Consider the following 10,738-nt stretch of genomic DNA (forward strand, 5'->3'; position numbering starts at 1 on the left):
ACATTATAAAGGGGGAGGTGCAGAGGCTGTTGGATATCCAGTTCATCAAAGAAGCCAGGTACCCGCAATGGTTGGCCAATGTGGTCATGGTCCCGAAGAAAGCAGTGGGTAAGTGGAGGATGTGTGTGGATTACACGAGCCTTAACAAGGCTTGCCCTAAAGACAGCTTCCCCTTGCCGCGAATAGACCAACTCGTTGACTCCACCTCCGGATTTGAGATGCTGAGTTTCATGGATGCATATGTGGGCTACAATCAGATAGCGATGGACGCGGCCGACGAAGAGCACACCACATTCACCACCGAAAAAGGGGTATACTATTATAAAAGGATGCCGTTTGGTTTGAAGAATGCGGGGGCAACCTATCAGCGCCTGATGAACAAAATGTTTGCTAAGCAGCTGGGAGTAACCATGGAAGTATACGTGGATGACATGCTGGTTAAGAGCCTCTCTGCGATCAAGCATATGAGCGACTTGCAGGCAGTCTTCGACATTATCCTCGAGTACGGTATGAGGTTGAATCCGGACAAGTGCTTATTTGGGGTTGTCAAAGGGAAATTCGTAGGCCATGTGATCAGTAGGCAAGGAATCGAGGCAAACCCGGAGAAGGTCCAGGCCATACTGAATATGGAGGTCCCGAAAGTCAAGAGTGATGTGCAGTGCCTAACGGGCAAGATCGCGGCCCTCGCTAGGTTTGTTTCCAGGCTCACGGACAAGTGCGCGCCGTTCTTCAAACTGCTGAAGAGTCAGCACTACAAGCTAATCAATTGGGGACCCGAGCAGGAGGAGGCTTTCAGGAAAGTCAAAGAGTATTTGGCGTCGGTACCAATGCTTTCAAAACCGATTCCCGAAGAGATGTTATACCTCTACTTGGCAGCGTCAGACACAACAGTAAGTTCAGCTTTGATCAGGAAAGACGAAACCATCGAGCTCTCGGTGTATTATGCAGGCAAGGGCTATACCTTGGCAGAGAGCAGGTATCCGGACCTTGAGAAACTGGCCCTGGCGCTCATTGTAACCGCCCGGAAGCTACGACACTACTTCCAGGCGCATTCCATCACCTTATACACAAACTGCCCTCTATGGCAGGTTTTGCAAAGGCCGGAGGCCAACGGGAGACTGGCCAAATAGGCGATAGAGTTGGGTGAGTTTGACATACACTACATGCCGAGAGTAGCCATCAAGGGGCAAGCGGCAGCGGATTTCATTTCGGAGCTAACCCCTAAGAAGGAGCACGAGGAGCATCCTGAAGTCGGGAGTGAGGTAACGATGGCCCCCAAAGATGTTAAGCCGGGTTGGAAGTTGTACGTAGACGGCTCTGTAACTAAAGATAAGAGTGGGGCTGGAATAATATTGGTCAGTCTAGACGGGTTCAAGTACAAGTATGCCCTGGAGTTCAAGTTCTCCACATCCAACAATGCAGCGGAGTATGAAGCATTGATCGGGGGACTGCAGCTGGCACAAGAGATAGGGGTCAGAAGTGTGCAGGTGTTCAGCGACTCACAGTTAGTGGTGAACCAGGTCAGCGGCACCTTTGAGGCCAAGGAGCCGCATCTGAACTCCTATCAGGCATTGGCAAAGGCTCTCCTGAGCAGGTTTGAATTTGCAACAGTCAACCAGATCCCCCGGAAGGAAAACAATAACACTGACGCGTTAGGAAGACTTGCCAACAGCACCCGTCAAAAAGGGCGCAAGAAGGTCAAGGTCGAGATCCTTGATAGGCCTAGCATCAGCAAAACGGTCTCTGAGGTATTCGCCATCACCGTTGGTTCTAGGGAGCCCGCATGGATGGACCCTATCATCGAGTTCCTTAAGGAAGGGGTCCGCCCGGAGATGGAAAGTTACAGTCAAGGTGTGCGAGATACACGTTACATGGAAAGTTGTACCGCAGGGGTTATTGCCTCCCTAACCTGAAGTGTGTATCAGTAGAGGAGGGATAGACAATCCTACGGGACATCCACGAGGGAGTTTGCGGCAATCACTCTGGATCAAGATCCCTGTCTTTCAAAGCACTAAGAACGGGGTACTTCTGGCCAAACATGGGAAAGATGGCAGATCGAATGTCAACGAGATGCCACAAATGCCACCAGCACGCTAACAAAATCCATTCCCCATCCATCGCTCTCTCGATCTTAATGTCTCCATGGCCATTCGCACAATGGGGATTGGATTTGATCGGGAAGCTTCTAACGGCTCCTGGACAATATAAGTACGCCATAGTGGCTGTAGACTACTACACCAAGTGGGTTGAAGCAGAGCCGTTAAGTCGGATAACCACCGAGAATGTAAAGAACTTCCTCATGAAGAATATCTATTGTAGGTTCGGTATCCCGAAAACTATTGTGACGGACAACGGTACACAATTCAATAACCCGAAACTTATAGAGTTCGCCGAAGGCATGGGAACACGAATGTTGTTCGCATCGGTAGCTCACCCAAAGACCAACGAGCAAGTGGAGGCAGTCAACAAAATCATCAAGAAGCTGCTGAAGAAAAAGTTGGATGATGCCAAGGGGCTATGGGCACAGAGGCTCCTGGAAACACTATGGGCCATCCGAACGACAACGACGGAGTCAACAGGAGAAACTCCCTTTAGCCTTGCCTTCGGCACGGAGGCTGTCATTCCAATTGAACTGACAGTGCCATCGGGAAGAGTCGAAGGCTACAATGAAGACACCAATGCAGAAGGCCTCCAGCTGAACCTGGATCTCATCAACGAGAAGAGAGACAGGGCCGATCTGCATAACCAAGTGTACAAGTAGCGAGTTGCTCGACACTATGACATTAAGGTCAGGCCCCGATCCTTGGGCCTGGGAGACTGGGCGATGAAGCGGGTGATAACCCAACCAATGGCCCTTTATCCAACATGGGAGGGACCTTACGAGATAGTGGAGGAAGTTGGACCAGCGACATTTTATCTAAGGGACCGTGATGGAGTAGTCACCGGGCACCCGTGGAACACCGAGCACCTTAGGTTTTACCCAGTATAGCCAGAAACATTGGCTTAGGGAATCGTAAATCATACCCACCGGGTTAGTTCGTTAACCCGGGAGGATGCCTTCATTTTCTTTTGTGCAACAACTAATACAGAAATGAAGAAGCTAATTTCAGCTAATTAAATTTGTCTATGAAATTTGTATCATAGGGAGTAAAACTAGACCCATCAGTGGGAAACAAATAGCAGGCACCCGTCGAGAGATATCCCAAAAAAAAAAATAGCCAGGGAACAGCAAATAAATATTATAAATCATCCGGATCACCGGGCAAAATTTACATCATTGGGAGTAGGCTCAAGGCTAGTTCAAAAAATGAGATCCAAAATAATAATCCAAAAATCCTATGATGTAAACGAGCAGGTCCTAACTAGTCCTTCTCGGCCGGGACACCGAGCTCGTCATCCTCACTATCGGATGCTTTGTCATCTCCGACAGTCTCTACGTTAGCCTCGGGAGGACACTCGGTGAAGGCAGCCTGGGAATCCTGGGCTTTAGCTTTTGCCTTTACGGCAAGTAAGTCAGCCATCATCCGGGCCTTGTCGAGGTATCCGTGATCACTCCACTCTGTGAACTTCTCGGTGATAGCGTCATCCCGGGCAGCTTTCAAAAGATCCTTCAGCTTTTGGGATTCCTTGTACTCTGCCACAGCCTGGTCGCAGAGCGAGGGAACAAAACGCTCAGTCTCCGCGAGCTCGGACTCTTTCACTCGGAGCTTACTCTCCAATGGAACGGTTCCTGCTCGAAGCTTCTCAACCACCAGGCGCAGAGATTCGACCTCTGCTTCAAGCTCCGGGACCCGGTTGGCTTTGCCCTCCACCTCCTGGACATGCAGTTGCATCATGGCCAATTTTTCAGCCAGGGCATTCTTTTCCCTCTTCAAAGACCCTTTCTCGGTCTGCAGATAGCTCACGTAACCATTCAGCTTGGCCACTTGCTCCTTGAGCTCAGGAGTGTCCTCGCTGGCATCAATAGAATGCACCGCGAAGAGAGCCTGCAGGAAAACACGATGTTAAGCAGAAGTAACAACGAGAGCAAAAAAAAAGCAAAAAAAAAAAAAAGAGAAGCCGAGCACTAACCTTCATGAGATGCTCCCGGGCAATTTGACGAGATTCTGCGGGAGTCCCTTCCTTAAACCTTACTCAATCGAGATCAATCCCCTTCAGGTCCCGGATCATTACGCGCACAAATTTCTCGTCGGCGCATCCGTATTCATCAAGGACCTGCCTGATCGGGGTCCTCATGACGGTAGGAAGGGGAGGAGGAAGCAATGACAATGAGGGAGTTAAACCCCCGGACGCAGCCTTATGCCTCTTCGGGTTAGGGGCAAGATCCCCTGAGACATCCTTCCCGGTATAGGTCACCTGGGAATCCAAAACAGCCTGGCCCTTCTTCTTCGAGTGGTGGTGGTGGCGTTTCTTCTTCTCACCCAGATTCACCACCTGGGATCCTCTGGGAGGAGGTTGCGGCGGCGGGGCCGTTGTCCCGTAAGCAGAATCCGCCACTTCTAGCAATTTAGGTGTCTCCAAAACACGCACGGACTGCGTGTCCAGGTCCACCTCCGTCCGGGAGGCAGCCTCCCCCTTTGACAGCAGCTTCTCAAGAAGATCATGGTCCTTATCCATATCCAACGGGTGATTAGGACGCGGAACACGTTGAGGGATTTTTCCTGCAAGCAAGAAAAGTCTAAGTATTGATCCGACAAGGTATCTAAAATAAACAAGAAAACACTACAAAAACAACACGATCGAGTTATGGGATCCACCGGGCAGTCTACCCATCTCGCAGTGTATCAACACAGCTCACCGAGTAAGGTGATACGAGCTGCGATCCTCTTCGGAAGGCCACGCTGCAAAAACCCGAGCTATACGCTCGCGCTCGATCGCTGTCAGCGAGTAGTCTTGATCTCCAATGGCCCGGAAATAGTTGAGAACGGTATGCCATTTGGTCTTTCGCTGCCACGAACTGCCCACCAAAATAACCTTCGCGCGCCACTCCTTGTTTTTGGAAGACGGGAGATCGGTGACGATCGACTCATAATCCCGAGCAGTAAAGTTTACGCACCCGGAGCTCCCGGCCTTCTTTGAATATGACAATCGGTACAGGGCGCGAAACTCGTTAATCGTTGGCCACCCCATGTTGGACAGATAGTACAAACATCTGAGTCCCAGTAGCTGGTGCCACTGATTTGGAGGTACTTGCCCGGGAGCCAATTGCAGCATACTCAACATGTATTGTACGTATTGAGGAAGAGGCACCAAGAATCCGTTCCTAAACATATTGTCATGCACTGCGATGAAGTTGTCTTGAGGAGCACAAGATAGCTCTCCGGGACGTAATCTGCGTAGTGGGAGGTCTGAAGGAATGTCCCAGTCCTCTTTGAAGCGTCTGATCTCCTCGGGCATGAAGCTACACTCCGGTTCATCGCAGACCCTACCATCCTCCAGTCGGTGTAGGGTCCGGGTGATGGGTATAGCCTCAAAAACTATCCCCTCGCCGCTATCTTGAGCGGGGACATCTCCATGCTCAGGGCCCGAGCGAGAAGACTCTACTGGAGAAACTGCCCGAGCGGGAACGTTGCGTGAAGGCCACTGCAAATATCCTTCCATCCTTTCATCGTCATCAACGAGAGACCGCTGAAAGGAGCCGGAACCACTAGCGCCAGTTGCCCTATGATCCATTTACCCTAAAACAAAAACCTAAGACCTCAGTTTTACCTAGACACGCCGCCATCAACGATAAGATGCAAAACTCGTGCACGACCGTAACCCACACGAACGCGAAACCCAGAAACCAGAAAAATACCTAGGTTGAACCAAAACAACCAACCCACGATCTGCCCACAATCTAAACCAATATTTCGAAATATGAAAACCAAGGAGGGGCAGCGCTCACCAGATAGTGAAGGTCGGAGTCTTGCCGGAGCAAGGATCGCAGCGCACCTTGCAATTGCAGAAAACCGGCGATAGAACAAAGAAAAGCTTCTCTTTCTCCCTGCAGACTTTGAAAACCACTTCGACACAGAGAGCATGAAGTGAAGAGAAGAAGAAAGCGCAGAAAAAGAGTAGACAGCGAAGAACAAATGCGCGCAGTGAAGAAAACGAAAGAGCAGACAGAGGGAACATAAGAGGAATGAAACAGAGAAACAGAAGAGATTGGGGGCGGGGGAGGAGGGGGGGGGGACTGAGGCATATATACGGAACGGGGGGAAAGTTGCCTCGGTTCCCCCCCACACATTAAACAAACGTTTACGGCAACCGAGGTAATCCGAGTCGTTGTGCTCTACCATAAGATTACGCCACGTGTCCCAATAAGCGGTAGCTTCTCGAATAAGAGAAGAATGAAACGACGTGCATTAAATGCACGTCCCTTCTTTCCCCAGCACAGTGACACCTGTCGAGAATGCATTTAGTGTTCTGACAGACCACCACCAACCCTAAAGCCAATACACGGGATCCCGTATTAAACTCTCTGGGACCGGTAGACCTTTACAAACCGGGCTGTAAATAAGATATAATAATAATCCCGAATTAGCGTCATCGGGAGGAGGCATGCAACAATTGCATTTCATTCCTGGGACGTGTAAGTTACCACCGAGAGGAAAACCACAGTGAGATCCTTATCATGATTCCTGGATAAGAACTAACAGGAAGACATACAACTGTTGGTACTCTTATACCCGAGCAAAAACAAACGGGAGGCATGCGCACGAACTGGTCATGCATACCACCCCGGAAATGTACCACCGAGAAGCATGGACAACAACAGAAACCATGAGAACAGTAAGTCCCTTGTACAGCTCCCGGGGACATGGAGTTGGGCAGTTCATATCATTCCTTTCATACGGAGAACAGCGGCCTGATAAACCACGCGGGAATAATACCCTGCGCTCGAGCAAGAACACACTATGGAAAGGCTCGCTACCTTCCATTTCAGCAGCAACCCGTTCAAACATGTCTTGAGTACGAACTTGGGGGGACTAGGAACGGGTACCCGTTCAGAATGTGGCATCGCGGTCCATTTCTTCAAGTCCCCACTCAAGACATGTCTTGAACGGGAACTTGTAATCGGTAGTCGATAAATACCTTCCTTGGCCCACGATGCCGTAAGGCCCAGCATGAGGCAGATCGAACAAGCCTCATCCTGGAGGCCATATCAGTCTGGGCCGGGAAGGAAGCATTCCGCAAAAGGCCCAGATGTAGACCTCAGCAATATATTTGTCCCACATCGAATAACAAGGAAGATATAAGTCAATGCGGGGCTATAAATACAATGCTGAAGTCAACCAAAACGGTAAGAAAATCTCCTAGCATTAAATACTATACCTACCAACATAACTGACTTAATCATCAGAGAGAGAAAGACCGGAAAGTCCCGGTCAGTCTCCTCGTGCAGGTACCCAGTCTACGGCAATTGGAAGAGACGGGATTACGTCCGAGCATCTTCAAGGTCTACGGGATCTTGCAGAAACACAAAGACATAAATATTCCCACTAGAATAATATATCAACAACCATATTTAAACATCACAATATCACATGATCAGAAGTCCTTTTGAAAACATATTTTCACTTACCCATGAGCCGTTGACGATCAAGCTCATTTATTATTATTTTTTTTAAACAAAAATCATTTTCCTTTAAGGACAACTTCACAACTAACAATAATAAAATTATAGAATAAACTCGGTTCTTTATGAACCCATGTGAGATTTACTCACAATATAAAAATTGCATCATAATCATCATCAAAACCATTACCATCGTCATCATAATAATTATCATCATAATCATCATATCATCAACATTTCCATCAACATTATCATCATTATCATTAATCTCATCATCATCATAATCGTCATCAAAATCAACATCACAATCATCATCATAATCATCTTCAAAATCAACATCACAATCATCATCATAATAATTATAAATAATTGGTCCCAAAGTGGACCTTGGTGAGATGTTACTCACCTCAAATCTAGCTGCGTCTTCGCACGCACAACACAAGCATATAGCACAAAACCACACCCACAAGTCACCTATTAACAAAAACGTTAACCTTAAGTAACTATGAAAAACAACATTATCCGACTCGAACCGAAACTCAAGTCCTAAACCACAAGCTTGCCACTCGAGACAAAACTTCCTCCTTGACCTCTAAAAGGTCGCCGAAATGTCCAACACATCCTATAGAACTACTAACCAGATTCTCATATTTAGATTTAATCAAAAATGAACTGAACGAAACTTAACACCCAGGGGAAAACCCTAGCATCCAATAATGATAACTAACACCTACAACCCACATATCAACACGTTCGTATCAAAGAGAACTATCTAACTAGCACCACAAAACACCCCAGACACTACCGGACGCACCGCCAGGCGCCATCACAGGCGGCAGCAAGTGGGCCCCACGTGCCACCATGAAACTTCTGAATTAGGGCAAACTTACAACACAAAACTTGTAGATTAAAGCGAGAGGAGCATCTTTTATACCTGAGGTTTCGCCTCAATCGGCTGAAACACGCCGGAAAACTCGCCGGAAGATGGAAATCCACCACCGTAACTCTACACCGTGAGTCGTACTAGGAGACTACCAGAAAACGAACCAGGGCACCAAGGAGCGTCTATCCCGACCGGTTTCCAACCTTGTCGCCGCCGCCGGAGGTGAGAATCCGGTCGAGTTGCAAACCGGGTCGCCACCCTCACTGTTGGCGCTCGATTAGCGTCGATTCGCCCGAGTCATCCTTACTCACCAACACAAGGAGGATTGCGCCGAGGAGAGGAAGCTTTTCCAACCGGTGCCGTCGTCTGGGTCGGCCGGAGTCGGCCGAAAAAGTCTGGTCGGGTCGGCTGGGCGTTTTGCACTCTCTCGGGGTCGGAGAGAGAGAAGGAGAGGGAGGAAAATCTGGTTTCTGAAAATCATGAGGACCAAAAGGAAAAATTTCTATTTATCCCAAAATTCTCGAAAAGCCACAACTTTCGTTGACCATAACTTCCTCGTACGAAGTCCGCTTTATGTGTGCCACGTGTCTGCAAACTCGTATCATCGTGCTCTACAACTTTCGTGAAGAAAGTTTCTCGAGAAACCCAACGGATTAGAAAGTCAACTCTTGACCCTTCAAAACAATAAAATCATTTCGGGTAATTTATGCATCTGAACCCTTCCGCTCTTCCTTCGAACCTCAAAACACACTAACTTCTAACTCAAAAATTCCTAAATAATATTAGAAACTAATATTAAATTTCCGGGGTATTACAAAACCACATTGTTTTTCTGAAATTTTTAGTTTTTTGAATAAGGCTAGGGCTCGCTTGACCAGACGTAAACCTTATGTTGGAGTTTGACTGTTGGTTGACCCATTGGTCGTTATAGGATATTGGCTATTTATTTATTTATTTTGAAAAGGGGCTAAACGGCTGCCCTCATGCGTTAACAAAAACCGCAAAACACAGGGGGGGGGGGGATATAAATCCTAAACCCAAATTGCCTAAACATCTTGAAATAATAACAGGAGCTTTCGATCCTATGTATTCTAACAAGCACCATTTAGCAAGGAGTGTATCAATACCAACTCCATTAGCTTTACAGTTTTGGTGACATACAAGAAGGACAATGCTTATACAGATCCAAAAGTTGCTATGTTTATCAGCTTTCCTACTATGTTGCCATTGGAAATAATATTACCAGTGTTTCTGCAAGATCCCATAGACCTTGAAGATGCTCGGACGTGATCCCTTCTCTTCCAATTGTCGTAGTGTCACATCCCGACCCTTATATTTTTACCTTATTTACTAGCGTGATTATAATAAAAATTTTACCGTCTTGATCATTGAGTTAATAGTTTAATTGGTCCCTAGAGGGGTTTCGGGGACGATTATTGTGCGGAGGATTATTCGTGGGAGGAAATTATGTCGACGGTAAAAATGGTAAATTTTAGCTAGTAAAAGGTAATTTTTATTAGGGTATTATTTTGGGGTGTAAATTTTAGAGTGGGTTTTGGTATATAAGGTTGTTGGACCGGGTGTAGAGGCCCATCTTTTCTTTTCTCTTTTTCCTCTCTTTTCTCCTCCCGGTTCTCTCTCTCCCGAGCCCCTCCCGCTGTCCGGTTTTCCGACCGCCAAACCGCCGCCGTCCGGCCGCCCCCAGACCGCCGCACCGGTCCCAATCGATCGGTCTTCAACCCAGCAACCTTCTTGGACCGGTGACAGCTTCCCTAGCGCCGCCGTGAGGGAGATATCGGGCCCGAGAGGTTCGACTGTGTTAGGGTTCACGTCGCCGGAACTCCCTCCTCCGGCCACCAATCCGGGCAAACTTGGTATGGTTTTGTAGCCCTCCAACCCAGCAGCCTTGCCCTAAAAGGACTCACTCCCTCTTGAGCTAGGTAAGGAGAAATTTGAGGTGGAAGTTTTATGGCGTTTTTGATGTTTTTAGTCGATTGCCCTAGTTAGGCTTGGAATTGGTGTTTGTGCTAGTTATGAAAGTTGTAGAGCTTGATGAGAGGATTATTCTGTCAAAATTTCATAGGTTTTGGAGGTCGCCGGAATTGGCCTCCGGCCGCCGCTGCCGGCGGAGCCGCCGCCGGTTAGGAGATTTTTAGGGTTTTAAGTGTGGAATATTAAGAGGAGTATATTGATGTGATTTATGGAATTTTTGGATGAGATTTGGATAGGTTTGTGAATTTCCGAAGTTTGGTATTTTGGCGGTAAATTAATGTAGAATCCGGCCGTAGGATTTA

At 47.8% G+C, this 10,738-nt stretch overlaps 1 pseudogene; it reads left to right on the forward strand.

Moving 5' to 3' along the window:
- Positions 1-329: 329 nt before the first annotated feature.
- LOC101302945 overlaps positions 330-10,738 on the forward strand; it is a pseudogene marked incomplete at its 3' end in the record, with an annotated part of 63,089 nt that continues 52,680 nt past the window's right edge.

This window comes from Fragaria vesca, linkage group LG5, assembly GCF_000184155.1.
Source record: "Fragaria vesca subsp. vesca linkage group LG5, FraVesHawaii_1.0, whole genome shotgun sequence".
Classification (NCBI taxonomy): domain Eukaryota; kingdom Viridiplantae; phylum Streptophyta; class Magnoliopsida; order Rosales; family Rosaceae; genus Fragaria; species Fragaria vesca.